Below are 13,938 nucleotides of genomic sequence, written 5' to 3' on the forward strand. Positions count from 1 at the left end.
GGGAAGAAGTGACTCGAGGACACCCCAGGGGGAAGGTCAAAGTGGTGGCTCGGTTGTGGTGCGAAGCCGCACTCCGCCGCCGCAGTGGAAACTTCCGGAACCTCCGCGGGTGGGTTTGCGCTGGTTCCCTAACGGGTAACCTCGGATTTTCGTCACTAGGGTCCGGTAGGGGCATGACATCACTAGGCCAAGCTCTCATTGGCCGCCGCAGCGGGCAGGTGGGAGCGGCCTGGCCTCGGCGCCCCGAGACTGTTCTGAGGGCCCGGAGCCGCACGGACCCCCATGTCCCATCCTCCAAGTGTCACCCGGAGGATGCCGCGGGGAAATGCGGCCGCGGCAGCATCTCACGCTCGAGGTGAGAGCGAAAAAGTGTGAGGCTGGGCCCGCATGATTACGCTGCGCAAAGGTGCCCTCCTTTCTTGAGGTGCCCTCCGTCTTGGGAACCTACGGCCAGCTGAGCTGAGGACCCGCCGGCGCGGACTAGCGTCCTGGAGTGCGTGCGCGCGCGCGGCGGTGCGGGGCGCCTCGTGAGGCGGGCGCGCGGGCGCGCACGTTCACTCAGTGGCTTAGCATCTCTCAGCGTGTGGGTCCCACATCTGCCGCCGTAAGAGTCCAAGGGCACCGGTTTTAGGATATCGGGAGTGTTGAGGGGTCCGCCGGAACTCAGAGGCGTTCCCCTCCCTGTGCTGCACGGTCCTGGTTCTTCAAGCTGGGTGCGCCCTAGCCCGCTCATGCACCCCGCGGGTACCGGCCCCCGCAGGGCCGGCGACCCTCGCTGAGTCTAGTCTGCTCCTCCTCTCGAGAGCGACAGCCGCCAGGTGGCGCCGAAGGCAGCCTCTGCGGCCTCGGAGACTGCGACGGGATGCGGAGACAAATCCCTAGTCATCTCTTCCCCACCGTTCTGGCTTTTCGCGTTCCACTCTGTAGGCACCCTAAATCCCCTGCAAGGATATCGAGGTTCCCAGCACCTGTCCTTCAGCGTCTTGGCCCCACTGGTTGAGGGCTTCCCAGTGGTCAGACCACGTCCCCAGTCATTAGGGCTGTGGGTGGGGTTAGGGGACAGAAAATGGGCAGTCACTGTGGCTGTGGGAGAAAAGGAATTGAGGCAGGTTAACCCAAAGTGGGAATTATAATAAATTATTAGAACGATAAAAATCAAGTATGAATGAATGAGCAGAGGCCTGCTCCAGGCTTAAGGCTGTGGAGATTTTGGCCTGTCAAGTCCCTGACAGTGATGGGGGCTTTATTTCCCTGTAATTCTCCAAAAAGGGCTGTGCCATTGCAAGCGCCTCTCCTGACTTCAACAGCCAGCAGTCCCTGGGCTTGTACCATGAAGAGAGGGACGGCAGGGACAGTTTATAGCCCAGGGTTATCATAAACTAGTGATACTTTAGATAGTTTAGAAGGTAAAAGGACAGGACAGGTTTTAGGAGCTGGTTCAGCAGATTGCCTCAGAGAGGTCAGTGCTGAACTCAGCCTGGACCTGCTGCTGGAGTCAAGGACAGGACAACCTTGGTGGACTTGACTTTCCCAGGGAGGTAGAGCCTATATGCATCTGAGTGGTGGTAAGTAGATTTAGCCAGAAAAGGTGTTCAGATGTGTCTGTAGGGGCTGGAGTGGGGAGCAAGGCCGAGGGCAATTCCTGCCTGCTTGGGCATGGCATTAGCAAGCCAGTACCTGTGAGGGATCCATGGGAGATAAGGGCAAGGCAGGTTGTGGAGTATTCTGAAGCCAGTCAGAACTTTATTCTTTTCGGGGGGTAGGTGTGGGTGGGGACTATGGAAAATCAGCCAGCAGGAGAGGGAAGGGGAAATGTAGTTTCCAAAGATGCTGGAGAATCTGGGGCAGGAAGAGGATGCAGCCATTTATGTCAATATCCCCTCCCCACTCCCTAAGCCTGGGGAGATGGGAAGGACAGGCAGGCCCAATACCAGTGGGGAGGTGTTGGGAGATTAGGTTGCAATCTGAGAAGGGTGTCCTTCTCCTGGAGTCCCTGATCTGTTTCCTCAGACCCTGGGTCGGAGAGGGGTCAGTTGAATGACCAGTCATGAATCTGCAAGACTGCATGGAGTTCTAGGTCATGCCGGCCCTGTGCCTGGGAGGTAGGTGTTGCAGGAGGCCGGGTTCCATAGCTGCAAGCAGCTCTGGGACATGTGCCTATGGGGCACAGGTATGTCCTCAGTCTGCAGTTTGTCCTGGGATTGTGCAGATGGAGGAGACCAGGTAGATTGTGTTTCCATCTCGGAGTTTTATTTTAAAAAATGTTTAAATGATTATTTATTTTTAGACAGTGATAATGTATATCTTTATTTACTTTGTTGAGTCAGAGGTTTGTAAAAAATTATTGCTAAAGTAGATATCAGGTAAACAGAAAGGTGCTTTAGAAGTCCAGTTACCTTGGAGTTTGTTTACACTAAGAGAAAAGGATCACAATGTTTTCATGTGTAACACATGCTTGGTTCTTTCAATAACAACTGGGACAAATAAATTAAGGACTACTACACTTGTGATCCATATAAAACACCAACATTTTGGGTTTTACATAATTTAAAGGAACACTTTTTAAAAAATTTATTCCTTTTTTTATTCTGACAGGAAATTCTTTTTTTTTATAAAGATTTTATTTATTCATTTTAGGGGGGTGAGAGAAAGATAGGGGGAGGAGTAGGAAGCATCAACTCCCATATGTGGCTTAACCAGACAAGCCTGGGGTTTTGACACTGAGGACCAAGGTTCAAAACCCCCAGGTTGCTGGCTTGAGTGTGGGATTATAGACATGATCCCATGGTCGCTGGCTTGAGCCCAAGGTCATCAGCTTGAGCCCCCTGATCAAGGCACATATGAAAAATCAATCAATGAGCAGCAACTATGAGTTGATGCTTATCATCTCTCTCCATTCCTGTCTGTCCCCTTCTCTCTTTCTCTCTCTCCCTCTGTCTCTCTCTAAATAAATAAATAAAAGACATTTAAAGAAATCATACACACACCCCTTCAATTATATCCCACTGGCCAGAACCTAACCCTGAGGTCATAATTGGCTATGCAGAGTTTCAGAAGTGTAATTTTTTTGTTCTGGATACATGTGTAGTCATCTAAAAACTTGCTGTCCTAATTCTAAGGAAGAAGAGAGGGCAGATACTGGGAGTAGCCTTTGTTTGAGGCCACTGCCCTTAGCCCCTGTTAAGCAGGGTTGTGGAACTGCAGAGTTGGGAGCCTGAGCAAGGCACGAAACTTGCCTCCACTTTCCCTACTGCTTCCTGTGACCCTTCTGAAGATCTTAAATTCATACTTAACCCGTTACGTTATTTCACATAATTCCTCCTTAGACTTATCCATCCATCCTGTTTTGTTTGTAACTTTTTGTTCCTTTGCTAGTTTTCATCATTTCACACATTTTTAGCCTGTCTCTGGATAGTCTAAATTTATTTTTTACAATTCTGTTAAATATTTAACCAGTTTACAGTATTTCCCATGTAGTTCATTAGACATCCTTCTGCTTATTCTCGCACCCTTTCTAGCTGGGGGTGGGATGGAGCGGGGTTTCATATCCAGTGCTCTGGATGGATTGTAGACATCGGTTCCCTTCCCAGGTTGGTTTCTGTCCGTAAGCTGTAATGGTCCTGAAAGGAGTGAAATGTATAATTAAATTTGCCAGGAGTGCATTTTATTCCGAGTTACCATTTGTCTGCCATGGTGTCAGAAGCCTGAAGGAATTCAGGATACTGGAGTATGACTCAGAGTATGACCCTGGTGTGCAGACCCACTGCCTGCACGGACCCTGGCTCCAGCCAACCCTGATGCTGGTTTTGGTTTAAATATTTAGTAGTGCATTTTGGATGACAGTTTGGGAACAGCTAGTTTGCACTATGTGCTATCTATGTTGGAGCCCCTGGAAGCTCCTGCAATTGTCTCCAGCTGCTCCTGCAGGTGTTAGCCAGCCAATGAGAGCATTCCAATACAGAGGTTCCTTGGATGAACCTCACTATGATTCCAGGGACACCAAGCATTGCACACAGGAGGGGTGCAGTGGTGGGGAGGGCTTGCTTGGGATTCCTCCACCTTGACTGGGAACAGTGCAGGCTGGCTGCAAGGTTGGCCTCATGGCCAACAGTCCTGTGGACAGCTGGCGCCCAGGTCAATGGCCACAACATCAGGGACAGCAGAGTGGGTTGGTGACTAGTCCAGACCCAGTGCTACTTTCACATTGGCATTTGCTGGGGCCTTGCTTGCCAGGCACTGGCCCGAACACTTTTCTAGAAGATCATCCCACTTACTTTCTGATTACAACATTCCACGGGGCACACCCTATTATCCTTACGATTGAACAGCCAGGAAATTGGAACTGAAACCCAGATAGGTTAAGCTTTTACTCGCTGGTAAGTGGAGAGTCTGGACTTTGACGAGAACTCTGACCTGCGCTGGGGTGTTGGTGTGTTCAGAGCTGCTCACCTCCTCTGGCACTTGCAGAAAACGCACTTCTAGTTCAAGGAAGAAGGGGTGTGGTGGGTCCCTACATGAGTTTCCTGGAACAGCTTCTATCTGCCTCCCACTATCCCTTCCTCTCTCCCCCGTTTTTGTTCCTCCCTACTTCCATTTCTCTCTCTCCCTCTTAGGCCTCAGTTGGGACCCTGCCTATCAGACCTTCCAGCCATCTTGGACCATGAAAACAGGCCTGGGTGACAGGTGCCTGAGTATTGCTCCTGCATTTTGAAGGGGAAAGGCAGGTGAAGGATAGCTACCTCAGGTAATAGTTTCTGCAGTTTTCAGGGACCTTTCCTCCTCTCCACGTGGGACATCAGACCTCCACTTCACTCCCATACTCAGATGGCTCTCTTGACAGTAGAACGGGGCCCTGTTCAGCCAGGCCAAGGCCTGAGGACAGTCTCCACCATGGTCAGAGGAGTTTAATGCCCACGGAGTCTCTCCATCCCATCCTGAACCCACAGGCATGGCAGCAGTCCTGCAGCATCCAGGCCCGTCTCTCTGACCCTTCCCTTACCACGCCCACCTCAGGGGCCACTTCTGAAGCCTCTTCATTCCACCCAGACTACCCACCCCTTTCCTGGGGCTCCATGATTTTCAGGGATTGAGATTGAAGGGGACAGGATGCCTGTCTCCTAGTTCCTTCTCTGTAGGCTAGAAGGCTCTTGGGGGGAAAGTGGGAAGGAGGGTCTGACACCCACAGGGACCCTGGGGTTTGAGGACGAGGGGAAAAAATTTAAGCAGTGTGGTGGCAGTAGTTCCTGTATATCATTCACCCAGCTTCTCTAAGTATTAACATCTTACATTATTATGATACAATGATCAAAACTAGGAAATTTACATTGATACAATACTATGGAAAAAAATCTACAGACCTATTCAACTTCGGCAATTATTTCATTAATGTTCCATTTCTAGTCCAGGAGCTAATTCAGAATCACCCATTCTACTTAGCTGTCATGTCTCCTTAGTCTCATCCAGTTTAGACAGTTCCTCCTCAGTCTTTCTTGGTTTTACACGACCTTGACACATTTGAAGAATACCAGCCAGTTATTTTGTAGAATGTCCTTCAATCTGGGCTTGTCTGATAATTTCCTCATGATTAAATGAAGTTTATTCACTGTTGGCCAGAATACTGCAGAAGTTATGTTGGTATCCTTCACAGTACCTCATATTGGGGGGTACAGGATGTTGATATGACTTTATTTTCCATTCAGGGGATATATTATCTCACATATGTTAATAAAAATCTTATAACAGCATACCTTTTTTTCTCCACTCCTGGCCTTTATGATATTTATTGCTATGCATTTTATTTTTATGTATGTTTTGAACTCCACAATACAGAATTATCACTTTGGTTTAAACAATTATCTTTAGCAGATCTCTTTCCCTCTCTTCTCATATATTTACCATTTCCTGTGCTCTTTATTCTTTTGTGTAGATTCAGATTTCTATCTGGTGTGGTTTTTCTTTTTTGTAAAGAAGGTCCTTTACCTGTTCTTATAGTGAGAAGCTCCTGGTGATAAAGCATTTCAGTTTTTGTATGTCTAAAGTGTTTTTTTTCCTTTTTTTTTTTAAAGAGAGAGTCAGAGAGAGGGATAGACAGAGACAGACAGGAACAGAGAGATGAGAAGCATCAACCATCAGTTTCTCGTTGCGTGTTGCAACACCTTAGTTGTTCATCGGTCGGTCGTCCTCTCATATGTGCCCTGACTGTGGGCCTTCAGCAGACTGAGCAACCCGTTGCTTGAGCCAGCGACCTTGGGTCCAAGCTGGTGAGTTTTTGCTCAAACCAGATGAGCCCGCACTCATGCTGATGACCTTGGGGTCTCGAACCTGGGTCCTCTGCATCCCAGTCTGATGCTCTATCCACTGCGCTACCGCCAGGTTAGGCTGTCTAAAGTGTTTTTATTTGCCTTTCCTTTTCAAAGATTTTTTGAATTTTGTGGAATTCTAGGTTGAGAGAGGTTTTTCTTTCAATACTCTAAAGATATTGCTACACAATTCTTTTTGGCTTTGTTTCCCATGAGAAATGTCTTGTCATTCTTATCTTTGTTACTTTGTATATAATAAGACCCTTTTCTCTGGCTATTTTTAAGATTTCTGTTTATCATTGGTCTTAAGCAATTTGATCATAATGTGCCTAAGTGTAGAGTTCTTCATGCTTCTTGTACTCGAAGTTCATTGAATTTTTTGAATCTGTGAATTTGTAGTTTTTACCAAATTTGTAATTTTTTCAGCCAATATTTCTTCAAATGCTTCCCCACCACCCCGCCACTCATCTCTCTCCCCCTTTTTATGACTCCAAACATGAATATTAGGCCGTTTAAGTTATCCCACAGCTCCGGTTTGTAAAATTTTATCTTGTTTTTTACTCTCTGTGTTTCCTTTTGGGTAGTTTCTATTTCTGTGCCTTTAATTTCAATAATCTCTCTTTTGCAATGTACAATCTTCCTAATCCCATCCGCGTACTTTTAATTTCACGCATTGAAATTTTTATCTCTAGAAGTTTGATTTGAGTCATTTAAAAAAATCTGGTTTTTTTTACTTAACATGTTGAGCATATAAAAAATCAGTTATAAAAATGGTTTAATGTCCTCTGCAAATTCTAACATATATGTGATTTCTGGGTCAGTTTCAGTTGATTTTTTCCCTCATTATGGATATGTTTCCTGCCTCTTTGCATGCTTATAAGTCAGGAGTCGGGAACCATTTTGGCTGAGAGAGCCATGAACGCCACATATTTTAAAATGTAATTCCTTGAGAGCCATACAATATGTTTAACACTAAATACAAGTAAATGTGTGCATTTTATGTAAGACCAACACTTTTAAAGTACAATAAGTCTCTGAATTCTTTTTAATAACGTTGTTATGCTGTTGCTAACCAATGATGAATAAAGTACTTCTTACCATTAATGTGACTTCTGGTGCTGCATGGTTTTGCTGATGGCTTTGTAGTCTAGTTGATACGTGGTGAGGTTAAGCTTCATGCAGGCGATGAGACTTCCATTCGTTAAACGTGATCGTAGGTTGGTCTTAACAGTTTTTAGATGTGAGAAAGACTGCTCACATGCATACGTAGAGCCAAACATTGTCAGTACAGCAATACTCACATGCTGCAATGTGTGGTATGTGACGGGAAGCGCATTCCAAGTTTTGACAATCAGCTGGTCCGTGGGTTGAAGTTTTTTTATTTCTCCCCACTTGTGTTTGCTCGCCTAGTCTGCTTGCTGTCGTGCAAGTCTTTACAAATCTTAATTCAGTGACTTGAACTTATTCACCCACACATCTGAGGCCTTCAGGTCAGCAGCTTGTAGCTCAAAATCTCTGACGGAGACACCGGGGATGTAACTCAGGTCGGCGCTGTCCACTGCACACTCGTGTGGATGGGTGATGAACTTAAAAAGATGAGTGCGCTCACGAAATTTTCCAAAGTGCCCTTTGAATGACTGCAGGAGATTAGATGTGAAGCCTGCTAGCTGCTGGAGATCGAGATATTGAGCAGGGTCACTTGCTGTGCATGCATCTTTAAACTCTCCCAGTTTTTCAAAGTGTAGAAAACGACCTGTTTCAATGTCAGCGAGGAAGAGTTCCAGCTTGTTTTCAAATGCAAACACTGCTTGTTGAAGGGATAAGACTGTATTTCCAACGCCTTGCATTTTCACATTGAGCTGGTTCAAATGCTCAGTCATGTCCACAAGATAGTAGAACTTCAGGAGCCACTCAGTGTTAGCTAACTCAGGATGCTCGATGTTTTTTATTTCAAGTAAAGTCCGGATTTCTCTCAGACAAGCTGTGAAATGGCTGAGCACCTTCCCTCTGGACAACCAGCACACATTGCTATGCAGAAGCAGACCAGGATAATTATTCCCAACTTTATCTAGCAGTGTTTTAAACTGGCGATCATTTAAAGCTTGGGCAACAATAAAGTTGGCCGCCCGAATGACCAGTGACATCATCTCACCAAGCTACTTGCCACACATCTGAGCACAAAGTGCCTCCTGATGTAGGATGCAGTGAAAATTTAGAATGGGTCTCTTTTCACGTTCACGAAGAAGCGTTACGAATCCTCTGTTTTTCCCCACCATGCACGGAGCACCATCAGTACACACCGAAATAACTTTATCCATTGGTAGATTTTTTTCTTTAGCGAACTCAGTGAAAGACTTGAATAAATCCTCCCCTCTTGTTGTCTCTTTCATTGGCAAAAACAGCAAGACTTTCCTCAAGTAGTGAGTCACCAACAGCCTACCTTGCAATCATGCTGAACTGGGATAAATGGCTTATGTCTGTTGACTCATCCAAAGCGAGAGAAAAGAATGGTGCTGCATTTATGTCCTTCACTTGTGTTGCCTCAATTTGATTTGTCATCATGATGGTACGATCGTGAACAGTTTTTGCCGACAGAGGCATGTCTTTTATTCGTTTGATTATCTTGTCTTTATCCGAAAAGTCATCAAAAAGTTCATTGGCAACATCAAGCATGAATGTTTTGGCATACTCCCCATCTGTGAATGGCTTTCCGTTTCTCACAATTGCTAAAGCACCAGCAAAGCTAGCCGAATTTCAGTCACCTTGTTGGGTCCAAACACGGAGTTGCTGCTGACTAGCTTGCACTCTGCACAGTAGCTCTTGACATGCTTTCTTTCTGCGGTCTCCCGCTGGATATTTCAATGCAAATGTAGTATGGCGTGTGTTGAAGTGCCGCTTTATATTTGACCGTTTCATCGGTGCAATTTTATTATTGCATATTAGACACATTGCAGAACCTGCTCTCTCCACAAAGGTGAATTCCTCTGTCCACTTCTGCTGAAAAGTACGATACTCCTCATCTTTTTTTCTTTTAGCCATCTTCTTCGTCAAAAGGGTTTCTGCAATTAGCTAGCTGACTACTTGATTAAAAGGAGGGAAGTTTACTTCCTGACCTCACAACAACCCGTGTACAGTATGCATTATCCAATAAAAATTTGGTGTTGTCCTGGAGGACAGCTGTGATTGGCTCTAGCCACCTGCAACCATGAACATGAGTGGTAGGAAATGAATGGATTGTAATACATGAGAATGTTTTATATTTTTAATGTTATTATTATTTTTATTAAAGATTTGTCTGCAAGCCAGATGCAGCCATCAAAAGAGCCACATCTGGCTCGTGAGCCATAGGTTCCTGACCCCTGCTATAAGTCTTTAAAATTTTTTTTTCCGACCTGTGGTGGCGCAGTGGATAAAGCGTCGACCTGGAAATGCTGAGGTCGCCGGTTTGAAACCCTGGGCTTGCCTGGTCAAGGCACATATGGGAGTTGATGCTTCCAGTTCCTCCCCACCTTCTCTCTCTGTCTTTCTCTCCTCTCTCTCTCTCCCTCTCTGTCTCTCTCTCTCCTCTCTAAAATGAATAAGTAAAATTAAAAAAAATTAAAAAAAATTTTTTTTCTTCTTTTCCAAGTGAAAGGAGGGGAGATAAACAGATTCCCACATGTGCTCTAATGGAATCTACCTGGCAACCCCTGTCTGGAACCGATACTGTGCCCCTCTGGGGCCATGCTTGTAACTGAGCTATTTTTAGCACCTGAGGCAGAGGGTCCACAGAGCCATCCTTAGCATCTGGCTGATGTGCTTGAACCAATCTAGCCATGGCTGCGGGAGGGTAAGGGGAGAGAGAGAGAAGGGGAGGGGGAGGAGGGGAGAAGTAGATGGTCACTTCTCCTGTGTGCCCTGACTGTGAATCAAACCTGGGATATCCACACACTGGACTGATGCTTTACCACGGAGCCAACTGGCCAGGGCCTGTAAATCTTTGATTTGATGCCAGACATTGTGATTTCACCTTGATGCCTGCTGGATATTATTGTATTTCTAAAACCACTCCTGAGCCTATTCTATGACGCAGTTAATTTACTTGGAAATATTTTCATCGTTATGGGCTTGCTTTTATGATTTGTTATTTGGTTCTGGAGCAGTGTTTAATTTAGGGCTACTTGTTTCCCACTACTGAGGAATGACCTTCTGTATATGAGTTTTTCCATTCTGGATGTTGGGAACAGGTACTATTTCCAGCCCTGAGCGAGTAGCAAAGAGTTTTCTTTAATTACATTTTTAAAAAGTACTGCTTTTATTTGGCTCACTCCTCCATTTATTAGAATGACCACATTTGGAAGGGCACAAAGCATTTAAGTTTTACATGACTACAAAGTTATCACAAATCTCAAACTTTTTAGCCACAGATTTCTCACTCTTCTTGAAGAAAAAGCTTTCAAAACATATGAGTTAGCTTGATACACAGAGACCCTGAAATATGGGAACTATATATTTTTAAATGCTTGTACTTCCTGCTCTAATAATATTTTCTTTAAATGGAATCCAGCGTAAAAGGGATTGAAGTATGATATATACAGTCATGATGCAGATGCTTTGGAGAGAGTAAAATTAACCTAGACAACATGGACAAAGATGTAGCGGGCACAGTAGTTCTGCAAGGGTTCACTGAGCCACTGTGCTGTCCATTCTCGTGCTGTCTGACTAATTTTCTCCAAAAGATTATTCACTTGAAAACAAAGCGATTGGGTCTGTTTGTCCCATGTTGGCAGGGCTTCTCAAGTTTCAAAATGAACTATGCCATCAATCTGATCAATAAATCAATTCATATGTCCTTCCGTTATCATTTGCGATGCTATCTTTTCTGCCTTAGCTGCAGGGATCTCTAAAAGAGCTCCAAGTTCTTTGAAGGTTATAACTTGCTTGCAGACAACAAATTGGGTTTAAGAACAGCTCTATCCAAGATGCCAGACCCATGAGCTGTAGTTGCTTTTTGGTGAGGCATCAGCATGGCAGCAAATTCTTTTTTTTTTTTTAAAGACTTTATTTATTCCATTTTTTTTTCAGAGAGGAGAGAGAGAGAGAGAGAGAGAGAGAGAGAGAGAGAGAGAGAAAGGGGGAGGAGCAGGAAGCATCAACTCCCATATGTGCCTTGACCAGGCAAGCCCCAGATTTCGAACCGGTGACCTCAGTGTTCCAGGTCGATGCTTTATCCCACTGCGCCACCACAGGTCAGGCATGGCAGCAAATTTTTGAAGTTGATTTCCTCTGATGATCCTATCCAGGTACATTTTCTCTAGGATTCCATAAGCAGCAAGTTGCTGGCACTTTTCATCCTTAAGAAGATTAGCTAGCATTTGAGAGTGCTGTTGTCCTGCTGATGCTAAGATGGTACAGTGCAAAGCATATTTTAAGACCTTTATGTCTGACCAGGTGGTGGCGCAGTGGATAGAGCGTCAGACTGGGATGCAGAAGGACCCAGGTTCGAGACCCTGAGGTCACCAGCTTGAGCGCGGACTCATCTGGTTTGAGCAAGAGCTCACCAGCTTGGACCCAAAGTTGCTGGCTCGAGCAAGTGGTTACTTGGTCTGCTGAAGGCCCACGGTCAAGGCACATATGAGAAAGCAATCAATGAACAACTAAGGTGTCGCAAAGCGCAACAAAAAACTAATGATTGATGCTTCTCATCTCTCCGTTCCTGTCTGTGTATCCCTCTCTCTGACTCTCTCTCTGTCTCTATAAAAAAAAGAAGAAAAAAAGACCTTCAGTCTTCCACTTTTGAGCACTATTGTCTTGTAAGAGAGCTCATTGTACCTTTGTGCAGCTTCAATGAATTTTCTTCTATAATCAAGAAGCATAGCATACCTTATAATGTGCATAGCGTACCTTATAATGTATCTGTAATTGTTTGTTGGTTGATTTACTCTGAAGTAATGATGCTCGATTTATATAATCCTCTGCCTGGACTGGATCATCATCCTCTAGATAGAGCCCAGCAATCTTCAGGTACATCTTCAGTTTATAATTCATACTGTACTGTTTTTGTCCTGTTTCCAAAGGAATTCCCACCAACACTTGGGCTGCATTTCTCCAGTCTTCTTTTTTTCTCAGATATGGATGCAAGATGCTGTCTTATGGAAGCAACCTGCTTGTCAAATGAAATGACCCTAGGCTGAAGATTTTCCAAGGTGAAATGACAGATTTCTTTGGCTGTACTATCAGGCAGGTTAGGGAGATGTGTGCAGAAATCAGTCAGCAGCTGTCGAGAGATCACGAGGTTGACATTCTCATTTACCATTGCTCCCACAAAAGCTTTCAAAGCTTCTAGCTGTTCTGCCCTGGATAATTGAATAGCTTTTTTTTTTTTTTCTTCAGGATCTGATACTTCCCTGCCAGATCTTTACGAGAGTCGCTAGAATTCATGAGCTGGGCCAAATCCTGTCACACAGCTGCTGCCATCTTTCTTCCAGCTCAGCAGGGACTCCTTTGATTTTTTAGATGGCTCTTTCTCAGCCTTGGTTAGTTTCCTCATACATGTGCTATTAACTACTCTGCTGAGTACTTAAGGGAGGCCCTCTGCAGATCTCCAGAGTTCTCTGTGCAGCTCTCTCTTCTCTAGCTTCATTAGTCTTTGAGACTTATAGCTGCATCCGTTTATCCCAGCTGAGGCCTTTACCTCAATTCCCCCTCACTATGCCATAGCTCAGAAAATACCTTAAGATAGTAAGTTGGACAATCACAGGGCTCACTGTATTTAATTCCCATCTCTCAGTAATCCCAGTCCTTTGTTGTCTGATATTTAGTAACTTAAACACTGTTTCTTTGTGTATTTGTCTGTTACTGTTTTTGTGGTTGTTTTTAAGTGGGAAGGTAAATCCTATACTTGTTATTTCATCTTGGCAATAAATTGAAGTCCCACATGAACTTCTCTGAACAGCAGTTTCTCATTGCTCTGAATTGTTTTTATTCCTGGGCACCTCAGGTAGGCAACTGGGTCAAGCTGCGGTGCCCATGTCTCACACTCTGGCTAGGCTCTGCTTGGTTCCCTGAGCTCCAGCCAAGGGGAGGGGACTCAGAGCAGACTGGAGTCTTACGAGGAGAGACTGGGTTGTGTGGCTTTGTGGGGAGGGCTAGAGGGATAGCCACCAGGGCCCCTGTGCTAGGTAGGTCCCTCTCCCACACCACCCACAGATGCCATTCAATATGACTTGTCAAATTATATGACTTATTCATTTGGTTAAGGAGGTGTCTGCCAGATTTCTCAACTATAAAGTTACAGTTTTTATTTTTGTAATTTATAACTATCATAACGTTATTTTAAATACCACTAAGAAAGAAAAAAAGTGTTGCCAATGACAAATGTAAGACAGTCAATTGTAAGATGGACACTCATTTTAGAGCCATCAATGTGAAAAAAATAAGCACCTCAGAGCTAATGAAATACTGTATAATTTCTTCTTTTGGACATGTATTTTATTTTTTTAAGTGAGAGGAGGGGAGATAGTGAGACAGACTCCTGCATGCACTCCAGTTCAACCCCATCTAGGACCAATGCTCAAATCCTAAGAGCCTGACACCAGTGCTCCAACCAATAGAGCCACTGGCTACAAGAGGGGAAAAGAGAGAGAAGGGGGAGGGGGAG

General features: G+C 44.9%; 1 pseudogene; it reads right to left on the minus strand.

The window, feature by feature from the left end:
- Positions 1 to 11,055: 11,055 nt before the first annotated feature.
- Positions 11,056 to 12,755, minus strand: LOC136336400 (COP9 signalosome complex subunit 4-like; annotated as a pseudogene).
- Between the last annotated feature and the right edge of the window lie 1,183 nt (positions 12,756 to 13,938).

The sequence above is a fragment of the Saccopteryx bilineata genome, chromosome 4 (assembly GCF_036850765.1).
Source record: "Saccopteryx bilineata isolate mSacBil1 chromosome 4, mSacBil1_pri_phased_curated, whole genome shotgun sequence".
Lineage (NCBI taxonomy): Eukaryota > Metazoa > Chordata > Mammalia > Chiroptera > Emballonuridae > Saccopteryx > Saccopteryx bilineata.